This window comes from Euprymna scolopes, chromosome 29, assembly GCF_053919585.1.
Source record: "Euprymna scolopes isolate OS-2025 chromosome 29, ASM5391958v1, whole genome shotgun sequence".
Taxonomy (NCBI): Eukaryota; Metazoa; Mollusca; class Cephalopoda; order Sepiida; family Sepiolidae; genus Euprymna; species Euprymna scolopes.
In genome coordinates this window covers 48,863,833-48,881,968 of record NC_136510.1, presented here as the reverse complement: position 1 = coordinate 48,881,968, position 18,136 = coordinate 48,863,833, and the positions used below count along the sequence as shown (strand labels likewise).

Sequence of the window (18,136 nt, the reverse complement as noted above, 5' to 3'; positions counted from 1 at the left end):
AAAAAAAATCCAAAACTTCTTTATCAAATTTCTAAGTTTGTTTTTAACCATTTTAATGATCTTAATTGCTTCTTTTTTTTTGTTCGAAGCCATTTATTAATAAAAATGGAAGATACTAAAATTTCTTTCTATTTAATTGAATGTTTGTTTTAATGATATTTTTAAAAATATTAAAAAATAAAAAAAAAACAGCTGTTTAGACGCAAAGTCAAATAACATTCTGTCCTACGATTTAAAATGTTTTTGTTGTTTTTACTAGTGTAGTAATATTAGACTAAAAAAATCAGGTACTTATGTACGTCTTAATAACTAAGTACGTTTACAAATTAAATTATTTCCTTTTAGTTTTAAATTAAGTTTATTTTAAAATAATTTAATTTTAAATATGAAACAGACCGAACACTGAAAAAAAGATTAAAAGTTCTTTTAAACAAGAAAAAAGGTGTTCTGTTCGGTTTTTATTTTTTGTTATTGTTTTGTTTAGAATTGTATTAAATATGAATTACTGCAATGTATTTTAAGATTTTAATGATATTTTGATAGTTGAATATTTCCTTTAATTAAAATCTGTTATTTTTGTGTATGAACAGTCCGAAATGCTTGTAATTTGGGTCGCAGTAAATTAGTTAAAAATTGCAAGTGAATTTTTCTTCCATCTGACACAATATGGCTACTATAGTTAACTAGAAGTTTTGTGATATCAAATCAAATGTTTATTATAACCCTTGGGATTGCCCTCTGGAAAGAAATTGCTAGAATTATATTTAATCTACATTTCTAGATCTAGAAGATCATAATGTCTACAAGCTGTTCGTGAAAAATGCACTTTTAAGCAAAGTAAAATTGCACGCATTTAATAGTCGACTACGACTATTGATTAAAAAAGCTTTTAACACTCGTTTTCAATGACGAGTCATCATCCCTTACTCAACAAAAAATATGAATAAAAAATAATTTTATCTCATAATGTTTTTATTGTTTATGATGATATTCGTTTATTTATCCTATTTTGGAAGCCATTATTTATTTATTTATCTGTGTGTCACACAATCGTTTGAACTTTGCGGATATGCCAACGTTGAAATAATTAAAGTCATAATTATTTTTTAGCTGTAATCCTGTTAATTGCATTTTTCTTTTTAATTAAATATTTTAAATATAGTAGCGGGACCTGGGGAAATTCCACAGGGACTGATTCATATGTAATATATTCATATTGGCATTCTGTAGATGTTTAGCGTAAATGGAGACGCTTTGATATTATTGTAGCTATTTTGTTAAAACTGTTAGTAGGGACGCCTGGCGTAGCCAGGTCGTAAAACACGCTTAAATATGATATTTTAATTCTTGCAGATTTCATATATATTATTATAGAGTTAATGTTCTATCGATTCCTATGTTATAAAGTTGCGATTTCAAAAATAACTTTTGTTCCTTCAGCTATAATCGAAACCGAAACCAAAACTTATGAAGAATTCTTGATAAAATTATATATATAAAAAAAGAAAAGATTACTAAGGTGCTATCAGCTAAAACCAAAACCAAGACTTATGAAGAATTCTTGATAAAATTATTTTTTTTAAATAGATTATTGGAGTGCTAATCGAAACCAAAACAAAAACTTATGAGGAAATTTTAGTAAAATTATTTATAAAAAAAATTAAATGACTTGAGTGCCATCAGCTATAATCGAAACCGAAACTTATGAAGAATTCTTGGTATAATTATTTAGGTACTCATGCAGAGAGTGATCCGTGCTGAAATAATAACGTTATTATTTAGAAAGCCATTCTGTTTTGTACCTATTCTGTACTTTAACCTTACAATTGAATAAAAAAAACAACATAATAAAACTTTAATTAAACGTGGAAATACGATTTAAAAATATAGCGCGGATCACTCTCTGCATTAGCACCATTATTACAAGAAATGGAAGTACATAATTAAACGATCCGAATGTAAGCGTGACACAGAAAATAACACACGCTATCGTATTAATATATAGATTATTAAATATTTTTTACATATTACGCTCATTGGTAGCCACATGAACTCGATATTTTATATAAATTGGTGCGTGTGTGTGTGTGTATGTGTGTATATATATATATATATATATATATATATATATATATTGATAGCTAGTAGTTAAGTTATGGATACTTATGCAGAATATGAAGCTTGCTATTTGTTAAAATAAATTTTATTTTATTAAAGTTATCGATATCTTTTTATCAAATTGTTAGATGAAAGTACAGAATAGTTTCCAAACATTAGCCCTGTCCATAAGTATCAAATTATGATTCATCGTATGATTTAAAATAAACACCGAAAAACACCGCCTTGTAACAGCTGTAAACTATTGTGTATGCTTTTTGCTTGAAACTTGCTTTGTAGAATGTTTTAAATCGCAAAATAACATTCAGCTCTATTTCAATAAATATTGACTACTGTGCTTGATTGATCTTTGTATCGAACTTATTGAGATCTAATTCGAAAGTATAAGAGCGCACGCGCGTCTTTTGTGTCTCATTAAAACTCGAATGGCATTATTGATGCAATTAAGATTTTCAAAGACATTTCTATATAGATAACTATGAAATCGTTTTAAATTTCAGCATTTTTTTTTTTTTCTCAAACAAAATGTTCTAATTTTCAAAGAAGTCCCAATCATCATTCAGGCAAACAAAAATTTGGATAAAAATGCCTACAAATAAACACTGAACATTATTTGTTTCTTTGTTTTTACTTATATATTTCGTTTATATATACAGGGTGCCCACAATGTCTGGCTACATAATCTACAGGATGCTTCCACAAAGTCTGGCTACATAATGTAGCCAGACTTTGTGGACACCCTATATATATATATATATATATACACACAAAAAAAAGGAGGCACTTCTTCTACAAAATTTAATCCGAAATGTTTTGGGTTTTTTTTTTTTTTTTTTAGTTTTTAGTTTTAATCCTAAGTTTTAGGTTTAGTTCATCAAAAGTCGGTTTGGTTCAAATTTTGTAGAACCACGCAAAAACGTTAAAGAATGATTTCTTTTTTTTTTTTTTTTTTTCTTGTGTTAGATTTATTTTTTTGTAACTTTAATACACGTGTATTCTCTAACTTGGCCTTCGGGCCCAGATCAAAGTGTAGTATCTGTTCTTCAGATCTACACTTCAATTTCTTGTTCTCTGCCAATGGAGCGAAATCCTTCACGACTGAGGCAATTTTTATTTTTGTTCCTTTTCTCCACTTTAAAAAACGACCCTGGTGCCTAACTCTGTCCCGTGGGGAGGCATTGTAAATAGGAACTTTAATACACGTGTTATTTAACTTCTATTGTGCTAGCACTTCTCGTATGTCTGTGTTTCTCGCATCTACTTGGCTTTCACTTAATTATTAATTTACTATTAAATACCTCCAAATTCCTTTAAAATTTTTGAAGTGTCACAAACTAATTCGTTGTCGTCCCCCCCCCTCCACTATCAACAAAAGATTAAGATAGCTGACTAGTTTCTGGCGGATAATGTAATTATTTAGTTCTATTTTCGCTATTGTATGCTTGGTTTTAATAGTCAATTAATAGTAATAGTTTATGTCACGTAAAGGCGAGAAGCAAACGCAGACATACAAGGAGTGGTAACATTTATTTTTGTTATTGATGTAGTGTAGAAACACTAAACAGAGAATGATGTCCATGTTCTAAAAATCTATAAAACGCCGATTCATTCTGCAGATTCTTGAGTATTGACATCACATCTGCTGTTCTGTGAAGTTGAACTATTATTATTGTATCCTTTTTAATAGTCCTCCCTTTTGTTTTTATTTAGTGTTACCAACTTTTGAAAAAGATCACATCAATCCACTTTTCTAGTGAGGTTTCCTTTTTTTCTTTTTCTTCTTCTTTTCTGACTGTAATTCAGGAAAACCAGAATCTATTATTCCTGTGTTCCAATTCATTCAAATGCCATATTTTTAAGTGCCTAATTTTCGTGGTGCAGGGAAAACGATCTAACATGAATTCTTATCCATGTAGAGGATGGTGTCAGAATCAAGGACAACTGTTTCGCTGTATCATGGTTTCTCAGTGTGGCAAGTTGACATTCGAAACTCGACTAATGTCGCAGTAATCAGCAATCTTACTAATCAGCTATTTCGAATGTCAGCGTAAAGAAACCATTTATCACGTCTAGCTACACCGAGGGCAATGGTACAGCGAAACAGCTGTCTATGGATGACACCCTAGTGTTTTGTGTCAGAGTACAGTACGCAGTACAGAATTTCATTTAAAAATGTATTGTTAAAATCAGTTGTTTTAAAGTTTCAACGCCAGACTATTTCTTTAGACTAAGGTTAAAGTGTAGTATATGGTCTGTCATTGGTCAGGGGTGGAGACTGGATAACTGTTTTCGACTGGGACAAATTTGTTTTCCACCCTTCTGGGGAGCTGGAAAATCACCCATATTAAAAACGGACCAAACTGCTAGTGGTGAGGCAACTGAATAAGGACTTATACAAAAATCTGAAAGTTCATTTTAGCAATATTATTTTCCATATTGAATAAATCTCAACTAGTTTATATATATATTATATTTTTTTAATTTTATATATAAATTTTTGTTTTGTTATTTTTAATTACTGATTTCTTTTTTTTTTTTTTTTTTTTTTTTCTTTTCGTGTCCCTTACTTGCTTCCCTACAAAGGCAATTAGACACAAGGTCGGTTTTTAATGTGTGAGAAAATTTGGATCAGCTGAAAGGATCACTCTGGATTATTAGGAAAAAACATTAAAATTGTCTTTATCTAGAAGGATTTCAATTTCATTGTGCGGAGACAGTGAATGTTTAGGATATTAAATATCTAAACATATATACCCAGAAGAGATACTACACTTTGCTTTTTGTTGCAGTGCCGCTCGCTTATGATTTAAAGTGCTAGTTCGGAGATAAGAATAGTATATAAGTTAAAAAAAAAAAAAAAAAAGAAACTCTTTTCTTCAACTTCCGGCACCCTATATTTTAAAAAGGTTTTGCCCGAAACTGTCATCTACAAAATGAAACGAGATTTTTTTTTTTTTTTTTTTTTTTTTTTTTAATAAGCAAACGAACCAAAATAATTGGGTGATCGGTTTTTCTGTTCGTTTGCTTATTTTAAAAAATACATTTTTTTTTTTCAAACTCGAACAAAACCTTTGTAAACACGGGGTGACGGAGCTTGAAGATTATCAATGAAACTGTTCCGAGGAAAACGTGATAAGTCTAAATATCGAAACTGCTTATATGAGAAACCCGGTGAATGGGGAATCATTTTTATTTTAAAATAAAATTTAAAAAAAAATGGCGGTAGCGACTTTATAATACATAATTCATTCATTCATTCATTCAAAGTAGTTCATTCTGCCAGCCATTGGGGTCTATGTAATGAAATATTTAGGAGGATATAATAGTCACTGTATAGACAACTCACTTAAATAATTCAATAGATAGAAGATTGCCATGGCTTGCGGAATGATCGACTTTGAATGTATAAATTATTTTGTAAGAATGTTTTGAATATTTATATAGGCATAGACAAGCTTAGCTTCGCTGCTACACTGGCATGACAATGTTTCGATCTGTAGTTTAGTTATTAATAACTAAATAACAAGCGAAAAGTTTTTCATTTAAATATTCATATCTAAAAGTTTTTCATTTAAATATTCATATCTAAAAAGAAAAATAATGAAGAAAATAAAAAACAGTTGGATTATAAACTGAGTCATGTGATCTGATTATTAGTTTATATTTTGGAACTTGTGATGACATCAATTCTAAAAGCAAAGGCTAGTATACATTTAATAAAATTAAATGCTTAGGAGCAATCTAATACGATTTAAAGTTTTTTTTTATTTATTTATTGTAATAATCATTAAATGTATAAAAGGTGAAATTTTGTTTTCAAGCACGTGGAGAAGCTCTTTGTGTATGTAAACCAAGTCGATCATTAAATCTCAAATAAAAAATACGAACAAGCCAATAAACAACCAAAAAATGGTAAATGCTAATTCTCTTTAGAACAATGTACCCTCACACTTAAAACATCATATTTTTAAAGCACAGTGTCCATTAAAAAGAATTTCCTATATGAAATTGTTGAAGCAAGTGAAAGTGTTGGTTATATTGAACTTTTCAGCTTTTAAAATGGCTGGCATTGAAACCTTATCTTAACCAATTTAGTTTTAGTTTTCTAATTAATTTAATGATCAAACGATGCTGTGATAAATTAGGTTATTGTTTAAATGGTAGCCCTTTTAAAGCTGAAAAAGCTGGTTGAATTTATTTTCTGTGATGCATTCTTGAAAAATCTGGAACAATTTAGAATTCCTTAAAGCTTATTTTTTATTTTATTTTTCAATTTGATTCTTTCAGCCTAAACATTTTTTCAAATCATTTCCCACTTTTCTGGCAAATCTTTGAATGTTGGAAGCTTATATTAATTTTATTTCTCAACTATAAATATAGTTGGTCAGTTATTGTTGTGATTGGTAAACGTGGTTGAGGAAGTAACACGGAGTTCTTCCACTCTCTCTCTCTCTCTCTCGTTAAGGGGGGGGGGCGAGAACTCTCGAGTGACTAGTTACGTTTTCTGCTTTTGTTTTGATCTTTTTCTTTTCTAAAGCTAATTCATTTAGTCACCATGTGTTGCATGTTTTCTTTCGAGTTCTCTTCCTATCCGGAAATCTAAAATTATTAGGGACGTTCTCCCCTTTCCCCACTTCTTCACATGATAAGCTTCTTTGTCTCTCCTTTCTGCGTCTGGTTTTCCTAAAATAGAAGTGGCAAGTAGAGTCTTCCGTAAGTAGGTATGAACAAACATTGAACGCAAAATGTGTGATACTTTTAGTGCTTTATTTGGTTCTTTGATTCTACAGAGGCGACCATTCATGTTTTCCTTGGTTTAGAAGCACTAATGAACCCCTACTGTGTATATTGAAGTAGCTAGCTTCCAATGTGGCTGATTAATTTGTCGTCATCGCTGCGAAAAACGAACAAAACTAATAATCGCTAAAATGTGGCAATCGCAATCGATACAATAATTATTTGACCATTTGCGTTTAAACTTTTTATCAATAAAATTTAGCCATTTTCCAATGTGGAAGAGCTACAATACCATGTATGTACCCACTCGGCCATATTTAAATTCATTCAATGGTTTTTTTTTTCTTCTTTTTTTTTTGTGACCTTACGTTTTTAAAGCATATTGATAAATAAAAATTAAATTACGCTTTACAGTTTGATTCTGTTTAAATAGCGGTACTTTTGCAGAATACAAACCGTGCTGAAACGTTATTTAGAAATCCATTCTTAACATGAGGAGGGCAGGCGGTTTGTAACTATTCTGTACTCTCAATTTACAATTTAATAAACAAATTTTATCATAAAATTTGAACGTAACTTGAAAATTCTATCTTAAAAATAAAAAAAATAGCACGGTCCGTATTCTGCATTATTGCCTAAATAAATAGCATCCATCTTAAAGCTGTCAAGTTCAATATAAGGCAAAAAGGATACGATTAATTTTCTCACGCGTCCCTATAGTACTAAAGAATTATCTAGAACATCATCTTAAACAGAAATAATGACTCTGAAATTAAATTAGACTAGTTTTAAAATAATTTCGGGTGACGGGGGGGGGGTCATTCTTAAAGTAATTAATAACCCAGATTTAATCAATTAAAAGAAATATTACATCATTTCAGCCCGATGTTTCCCGGGTGTTTGGAGGTGTATGTTGAGCAAAAAAAAAAAAAAAAAAAAAAAGCTGTCAATGTTTTTAACTTTGACCCCTATTATGACCCTTTAACATTTATTGTTTTGGGCTCAAATCAAGTTATTAAGTTAGATCCATGTCCAAGGAACCTATATCTAAAATTTCAAGTGTTTAGACTCAAAATTGTCGGAGGAGTTTGGTAGAGTTCTCAAAGGTCAAATCGTTGAACTTTGACCCCTTAACAGCCAAATTTCTGGCTGAAAACGGATTACAAAGATTTTCCCAAATCTCAGTACCCTGTATATGAAATTTCGAGTCTGTAGACTAAAAATTGACAGAGTTATTCCGTAGGGAAATATACACTGACACACACAGACAGACAGACAGACACGTTCACTTTTAGCATTTCAGCCCGGCGTTGTCCGGGTGTTTCGATGTATATGTTGAGCAAAAAAAAAAAAAAAAGTGGTTGTAGAAAGGCAGGCTCGAACCCGTACCGCGAAGGAGGAAAAGAACGGGGTAAACCCTAACGTTTATGCTGTTACGACCACTGCCAAACCGGAAGCGACATTTTAAAAAATTAAGGCTAGAAAATCTAAAGGAGAGGATAACTTTAAAAAATATCGGCGAAAAAAGTGCCCCCCCCCCTGTAGAAAAGTGCCTAGTTGAAGGGGAAGATATTAATGTTTTTAGCCAATTTTTCGATATTTGTTGTATGAAAGGTCGAACTTTAAAACGATACTGATCTTGGTAAAATCCGTCGCCTCTATTGAAAGTTTAAGGCAGACATGCAAACAGACATACATACATACATTTATATATTACTAACTAAAAATTTTCGATCCAAACTGATGAAAAAGCTTGCCCTATCTCTGAATACCCTTTATGTACAAGTTCAAATATTTAGACCAGAAATTGTCTGAGTAATTTGAAAGAGACCGCAGAGGTCAATTTTTTTTTAAAACTTTGACCCCTATTATGACCCCTTAAAATTTTTTGGGCTTCAAGTTATTAAGTTAGATCCATGTCCAAGGAACCTATATCTAAAATTTCAAGTGTCGGGGGAGTTTGGTAGAGTTCTCAAAGGTCAAATCGTTGAACTTTGACCCCTTAATCGCCAAATTTCTGGCCAAAAACCGATCACATCAATTTTCCCAAATCTCAGTACCCTGTATATCAAATTTCGAGTCTGTAGACTAAAAATTGACAGAGTTATTCCGTAGGGAAATGTACACGTTCACTTATATATATATATATATATATATATATATATATATATATATATATATATATATATATATATAGATTAATCTTCAAATAAAAGAAATGTTTTGGATTCGATTTGTATACTTGCAACGAGCTGTATAGTACACGGCGTTGCCCGGCAATCTAGTTTTTTTTTTGTTTTTTTTTTTTTTAACCAAGTTATTTTAAAAATATGATTTTAAAAGTTAAATTTGATTATTACAGTATCGTTCGATCATTAAATTATGAATTGAACAAATAGAACTGTACAATGTTTTTGTTATGACAGACGATGTTATGTTTTGGTCTTGGTCTATATTTATGAAATTATCGAATGCAAGTAGCAGCTTCCAAAACTTTTCAAAATACTCATGTATTTGATTTGCTAAGCAATTTTAAATCTCGTTTCAATTCGATAACTTAAATACTTTAAAATTTCGAAGAGTCACGAAGTAATTCATTCTCAACAGCACTTTTTATGCCCGCCTCTAACCGCCAGTGGCCGCCACCAATCACAATCTGAATGTAGACGATTTTCCTTATTTTTACATGGTTGCGATTGATTTGTTAATTAAAGTCACATGAGACAGATCCTTTGGTGGTCAGAGACGGACATAAAGTGTCATCCAATCCATTCCTTTCTTTTTAAAACTATTAAGCAAAAATTAATCTGACTTCTATTACGCAGAAATCAAAATGCATTTGGGTAGATCTAATTTCGTGATGAAATTATTTTTTAATTCGTTGTACCGCTTGCATTTATTATTTTATTTTATTTTTGTTTCAATAAATATTCAATTGACATTAAATTAAAAAAAAATGTAAGTCACATAGACATGAAATAAACGCGCGAGCGCACACGAGAAATGGTCACACAATTTTATTATAATAGATATTCTCCTCTCGTCAACCTTCAAGTGATTGTCAGTAGCGAAAGCAAAGAGGACACACCTTTCCTTTGTCTTTACCATTCATTCACATAGATTTCTTCCACTCGTCGAGTAATATTGCTCTCAGACGCGTTTCGTCTTAAGCGGCTACTATTTACACCAATATCAGGGTGGTTAGGGTGGAAATTGTATCGGGAGAGAAGAAATATTTCCTCTTTGAATAACACCTTTTATTTTTTAACGATGGTGCAGCTAATGCCGACGATAAATTCATTAATGAATAAATAAACGCATGCACAAAAAAGGTAAACTTGCGAGACATTTATTAACAATCGGTTTGAATTACAATTTTGCTGCGTATGGCCTTCCATAGAAGCAATCGGTAGACAATAACTTGCACAATAATAATAAAAAAACGTATATATCGCTGTAGTTGTCGTCAAATATGCGATATTAATTCGTCGGACGTTTGATAGAATCAATTTTTATTTGAAAATAAAATAAAATTCCTAATGTTTAGATTTTTTTAAACAATGCAAAGTTGATATTTTTTTATATATGACTTTCAATTAATAGCAGTTAATTAAATTGAGCAGTTTTATTTTTATTTACATGAAATCGATTTCCGGTTTAAATGTCAAATATGTCTTAAAATAGATTTTGACGTGTAGTATTTGGCTGCAAACATTGTTCCCGATTTGAGGTCGAATATCCGTCTATCTCCTAGAAGTCCAAGAAGTCATATCAAATACTAAAATACTCTTTTACCTTAAGAAAAATTTTGTCTGTAAAATGTCTAAACAATGGATTCTGGTTCTTTAGAATGTCAGAAGCGCATTCAAAAATGTGTTCCTTTTATGGTTCGTTTGTTGTCTGATCTTTACTTTTTAGATTTTGCAGAAAATTACATTCTAATCAACATTTTAAGGGGTTTAAAACTACTTTCGAATTTCAAACTTTCACTAAATAGGCATGTCAATCATTTTCTCATTAATAGATTTTTGTCGTAAATGTTTTATAGTCGGGGGGGGGCATAGATTGAAGCTCAGCTGAGCAGTGAGCACTTGCCATGAAAATAACGATAAAGTAGAGAAATTCGGAAGTGATTTTGAGGGCTTTAAACTGCCAATTGTAAATTATTTTTTGTTTTGAATTAAAGTTTATAGATAAGTCAAGCATTGTGGTTCGTCTGTGGTCCTAAGCCAAAGCTATATATTTGAAGATATCATATTAAAGAACTCTTTGGACCGTCATATTACAAAAATAATCATCTCAATTTTTGTCATAAACAAAGGTAAAAATATCTTATACAGTTTTTTTTTTTTTCTAGTAGTTCCCTTAAAACATCTAACAATTGACTTTTATACCTTGCTAAAAATCTTTTAATTAATGTTGACGTGATTTTGGTTTCTTTAAAGACACTTTAAACATGCCACCAGCCAATTTCAAGACTTCTGTACCTACAGCATGGTGATCACTTTACAATCATTGAACCTAATATGTACGTTGGAACTGCATGGTGTTATCATCAGACAGGTAGCATATTTAGGGTGTAAAGTGCTCAATGTCTTGGAGAAAATAAATATGTATTAAAGCTACTCACAAAAATACTCTGCCATGTTGAATGCATATTTTTGTTGGTATATATGATGAACGAACATGTACTACATTGCCCCCCCCCCTCTGTTCAAAGGGAGTTTGAACCTTCAGTTTTATTTTTGTTCTAGGGGGAGGTAATGTCTGGAAAAATATTATCATGAATGAAAATTCTTTAACTTATTTACAGAATGGAATTTTCTTTTTCCTGTGTGATTCCACCATCCCCATCATCTCTACAATCCTAACCAATTTTAATGTCTTTAAACTTTTGTAATCCGATGAGACTGTCATCGTGATTTTAACCATAAATGAAATCCCATTAAGTGAACATTATTAAATGAAACATTTAAAACGATGACGTAACACCGTATTGTGGTAAATGAAAATAAATCATAATGAAACCAATAATTATTGAATCAAGCTAACCTTGGGGCAAAATGATTCATACCGCAATAAAGGGCAAGCTAGGTTTTTCTTTACATTTTAGACCATGTAAAAACAGATGAAATTACATTTTGATAATAGGGCAAGCATTTTCATTATCTAAAATTTCCAACTTGGATTTTTTATGCATAGACACAGATTATTGTGAACATTAAGTTTAAAATTGCCAACATGAAAAAAATAAATGGCTTGTCACTGAAAATATTAATCTAACTTGGAAGTAACCTGGAAACAAAACTAATGACAACAGAAAGAATTGTAGGTTTTATGAAGAGAAGAGAAAATACTAAATTTAGTTTGCATCTAAATTTCATCAAAATAAGTGAGTTATCACAGGTTGCAATTAAAAGAAATTTCATTATAATTTGACTTATTTTAACGCATTAAACTGGCTGCTTTGTGACACCTACACTAAGACAACAAGAGTAAAAAAAAAAAAATACATGAATGGAAGAAAAAAAACAAAAAACTAATTCATTCCAAAGAGTGTAATCAATTAAAATTCTATCAAATCTGTTGTGGTTATTTATGAACTAATAAATGGTTATGGTATGAACTCTAAAGTTCACCTAGTTATGGGTAAAAATAGCAACTTGTATTCAATTAATTGTATGCAATGATTATTTTCCAGTAGGTATTTAACTTTCGCATTAAAAAACTTGTGAATCTGATACCAACAATAAAATCGCTCACAGCCCCCACTGATAACAGCTGTTAACTTGTGTTCTGTGTTTGTGGTAGAAAAGGGACAGTGTCTTTTCATTGTAGACATACATCCGGGACAATAAAGTGAGTCACATCTAGTTATGCAGATGATTCTTTTTGATAATCAATGACGTTTTGGACTTGATATAAGCAGACATATTTCACCTATTCATTCAGTTTAGTGATTTAGTGTTGCGTGATTTTTATTTTCGTATTAATCCAGAGTGCTCCTCTTTTGGGCAGCTGGATTTTCCCTTTGTATTAAAATCAAACCTTGTGTCTGACTCTGCTCTTGTGAGGAGGCAAGTAAACTAGTTACTCAGTTTTAATCAGTTTCTGTAAGCGCACTCCCATTGCAATAACTAGTGTCTATTGAAGATGGTGTTCGCTTGAGAGGTGTAGCCCTTTGCCTGTTAGTCTATCAAGCATATCTTTAACTGGCCTTTTTCAGGCTGCATTCAAAGTATAGTGCCTGTTCTTTCCTTGAGAAATTCTTCTAGACTGAGGTAATTTTTATTTTTGTCTCAATTCAGTGCCCTTTTTTGTCCTGTGGAAAAGCTGGATGTTTAAGTTTTCCCATATAAGGAGACACATAAATAAGAACTATCAATGGGATTTATATTCTATTAAACAAACAAAACTGAAACAGATCTTGATAATAATAGTAGTAACATTAAACATAATTTTGTTGGTGAATATTTTATTTCTTTGGGAAAGCTACCTTAATATATTTTTAATATACTACATACAGTTTGTTTCAACATAGATATCTATAAATAGCCATTCCTTGTGTGACACCAAGGGAGGTAATTCAGTATATATTCAATCAGATGAAAACAGCGATTAATTCAAAGTACAAGTAAAACACTGATTTTCTGGCATCTTTTAATTCAGACAAAATCATGAGAGAAAACGTGATTGCATTGCAATGACAGTCATGATGTATTTCGTGGTCTGAGTTTGTAGTTACATTTTTTCCACTTTCTGGCAAAAAGTGTCATTTTTAAGAATTGGTTAAATTAAGCATGCAATACATGAATTTTCATCAAAGTTTTATGAGAAATACTGTGGATCTATTTTCAATATAAAAATAAGTTATTAAATGGCTAAAAACTATCAATTACATAATCAGAATTAGTGGACTGACAAGATTTAACACTTCATTTATCTAATTCATTAAAAATGACAAGGTTGGATTTGACTTTAGGATAACATAAAACAGTATGACAGACTAAGTGGCCACATACCTGGTACTTTTTCTCATAAATCCTTTTCAAAAAATGAAGCATGAAAGAAACAACAGCAAACATCTGAAGCCCAATATAATTGTAAATCTTGATAAAAACAAATATCAAACAACTTGAAGTCTGTTCATTTTTTTTCTCATCATTTTATTAATACATGCATGTGCGAATGAAGATCAGAAGAAAATGTTTTTTGTAAAAAGAAACCCAAGTCAAATTTACTAAGCTTCGTTTTTTTTTTTTTTTTTTTTTTTTTTTTTTTTTAGTTGTCTTAGTTTTAACTAAGACAACAGCTGGACCTGATAGACCAACACTAGATCAAGAGCTTACAGAAAATGGGGAAACTGCTTATTTTCATAACAATTTTAATGAAAACCTGTTATAGTTGAAACTTTCTCGTTTACTTGTTCAAATGACATTTTCATTTACTTGTTCAAATGATATTATATTTTTTGCATATTTTTGCAACACTGAGGTGGCAACCACGATTTGCATCTTCAAATCTTTGTGCAATATTTACTTTGGTACCAGGACATATTTCAGACATTGTACACCGTATCGCTCTGAGACTCCCTCTTGTCCTGGAACAGCTTTGTAATTTTCAGTGTTTAGTACCTCTCTGGTCATGTTGTTTTGATGGTATCGCTCTGTACATTGTGAGTCAAGAATTTTGCCTCAAACTTAGCTTCAGTTGCAACAAGGATAGTTTTGAAAAATACGTCACTGCAATTGGTGGCTTCAGATAAGGCTATGATATCACCAGACTTTAAGCAAGCTTTCTTTGCAACATCAATTAAAAAGTAACACTTTAGATACATTGTGCACTATTAGAATTGTCACTTTGACTAATTTCCTTACTCTTGATGAAAATGTTTTGTTTTTTTGTATTAAGCCATGGTAATAAAACCTTTAACAATAGAAAGAGGCTACTAAGCTAATTAGGGAATGCATAAAACTTAGGAATATCGCGATAGTTAACCAATACAGAACTCTGAAAATGTGACAGTGATACATGTTCATTCACACAATTTTGAGGCAGCACGTTTAGATCTGCAGAGCACAATGTGAAAGATGATTGCCGGCACATCTCTGAGCAAACACCAGTGTGATTATGCAGAGGGCCTAATGTGAATCTATATCGTCGCAGGTTTGGTTTGTTCAGTATTTAAGTATTGCGGTGGGACAAGAACCATGAAATAATCTGTAGGCAACAGAAGCAACGAGTAGACAACAGAAAATCCAACCAGATCATATACTGCAGAGGGAACAGGTCCATATCAAGAAGTATATAGCATATATCTGATGGCATGACGCTATAGACACTTAGGAGAATCAGAACACCTTGCCAACTCTGGCAAATGTTGATGCCTTTGGTAGATATTCATTTGGCAAATCACAGGATTGTTTGACTAATAGGATTTTCAACCAGCTTTCCGAGATGGTACTTCAGAATGTTTGCTTTAGGAATTTCCATTGATGAGGTAATGGAATAGTCTTTAGTGAAGGAGGTCTCTTTGATATCTCATTTGATGTACATTCTTCCAATGTTAATCGAATCTGGAACTGAGTTGGAAAAACTTAGAAAACATGACAAAATACTTGAGGCTGTCAATTGGAGATATAAGAAGCATGCTTTCAAGTGTCTTTCAAAGGCTGTAAATTCTGGACTTCTTCAAAACATTACAGTTCTGAAATTTTTTTTAGATGAGGATTGATTATTCATAATATTTGGATTTTTTGGACTACTGTTTTCATCTTGAGTGTTATTTGCACAACGTTTCGGTTGATGTAACCTCCAACCTTCTTCAGGTGTAATTTGTTGAATTTGGGAATTTGCATGGAATTTCGAACAGGACACTTTATTTAATTCACGGATGTAGCATGCTCTTGTTTCATCCTATTAGGGCAGATTGTTTCCATTTTCCCTCCATATGTGGTCAGTCATACCTGACTTTACATTTTCTACACATATGACTTTTTGATGTTCTTCTAACCTAACATTTTCTTCAGCAAATTGGTTAATTGGGGCATCATATCATTTTCGTGAGTAATGCCATCACCATTGTCAGCATCATCAACAACATCATCCACATTTTCTTTTGAATTAGGAATATTTCACCAATAAGTCATAGAGCTGTTGCTTCTGATCAGAGAGTTTAGCTTCAATGTGTTAGGAGTCATTGCTTTCTTATTAAGACATGCTCAACCTTGTTTGGACTTGTCTGAGGGTGGTGTAGATGGTGTCATAGACATACTACTGGTTGATGAAGCCCCACTTGTTGTGTTAGGGTTCATACCTCTGTGGATTTTGACAGCAACAGTATGATATGATTGTTTATCGTCCTGATCAAGATTTTGTTTTATTGAAATTGCTCTATACATGCATGAAGCCACTAAATATAAAAAGGAGGTAAAAGAAAAATATAAACACACACACACACAATACTTCAAGATCCCAAACCAGCCAACAGTGTGTTAGATGAATAGATTTAGAAAAAAAGCAATTCGTTCCTTTTTGTCAGAAACATCTTATAAAATGTAAGGAGTAAAGGAAAAGATAAGGGAAGCAAGTTGCAAGGCTGCTGAAAGTAAACATAAGGTCCAATTCCTACTCTCCTAATGGCTGTATAACAACGAATGAGTTTTAATTATAGGATTTTTACTTGTCAAAATTAATTAAAATATATAAAAATTTACCTTTACTGAAAAATTTTGACAACCGTATTGGTTTCTGCTAGTCTTTCATTGTAGAAAGATTAAAATCTAACAAAGTATGCATAAAAGTTAAAAAAAAAAAAGATGAATGTACCAATAACATCAAAATTACCAAAAATTGGCTTAAATTGCGCTGTATATTATCAAGTAAGTCTGTCTAAATATACTTACTTGGCACTGATTAACATCATTTGTGACATTGATATATGTTGATGTTGAATAGAACTGTCAATTCTATCTAATGGTGGTTGTTTTAGTTATAACTTTAACTAGAGTTTGGCCCCTCTTTGATTTTAGAGTCTTGTTCGCATTAAAATGGCCTTCATCTTTTCAAAGGGCTTTATTGATTTGGTAGTTAAACAAGCTTTTTTTTTTTCTTTCTTAAAAATTTTTTTTTCTTAAACATCGCATTTGGGTATAAATGTTTATTGAAGCCTCCTAAAACTGGTTTCAAAAGGTTAGAGACATTATTTTAGTCAATATGATAAGTGAAATAGTTACTGAGTGACTCATTTTCATAAAAGTTTTACTGATTAAAAATTCTGGCAAACAATTATAATCTTTAATACTGGTGAACTGCAGCCCAGAAGTTTCTGTGGCAGGTTTTAGGGACATTTCTTTGCACTGTTTCATCTGGGTCATTTCTAGTGGTTTTATGATCTAGAATTTGTATTTAAAAGAAAAATTGTCACAAAAAAAATGGGCATTGGAGTGGGGGGGGGGTTAAGCGTGTCTAATTTTTCAGCATCTGCGGAAAATAAATTTGTAAAAACATGCATATTCTAAAAATAGAAGTAATACTGCACTTTTGATAGAACAAAAATCAAAGCAAGTGCTCAAACTCCTTTTGAACAGGATTTTTTTTTTTTCTTTTTGTTTTACAAAAGTGGAACAAAATATAGAGCTCAGACTGCATCACGATCGTCTAGATATGAGCAGTTTAGTATACTACTGATACATCATTGTTAATCTTGTTTGCTATCTTACATGTTTGTATCCATGATATATATACTGGACATATATACATGACATATATATTGGGTGATGTCATCTACTAAAACAGCTGAAAGAGATCAAGAACATCTTTCTGCTGTCAAACAAATGATGTTACCTAACAAAACAAAAAGACACAGAAGATCTTGTATGACGTCATAAATGATAAAGTAACAAAAAGATGGTATTGTCCATTCAAGGAGATAGAAAATGGATCCCTGGGTTTACTTTCGGCAGCCTCATAACTCTCACTCCCTTTTAGAACTCTCAGTCCATGAGCAATGTTTCTGACATAAGAGGAAAAATTGCTGTTTTCTGGATCCGAATCTATCAAACACTTCTCTTTTTCTAGTTTTTGACCTGACTTCACACCTTTTCTATATGGACCATATACCATTAATACAGACAGTAATATGTGATGATTGCCACTGCTTTACATAAAAAACAAACAAACTGAGACTAGTTTACTGGGTGGCCAACTGATGGTATATGTGTAGCACACCATTACTCTGAACCTGTTGATGGTAGTCTCTATTTTAAGATTATCTTATTTT

At 31.6% G+C, this 18,136-nt stretch overlaps 1 protein-coding gene across 2 annotated transcripts in view; it reads left to right on the top strand.

Annotated features, from left to right (window-relative positions):
- The window catches only part of LOC145252641 (uncharacterized), a 114,656-nt gene that overhangs the window by 3,525 nt on the left and 92,995 nt on the right, over positions 1–18,136 (top strand). The window lies entirely within an intron of this gene.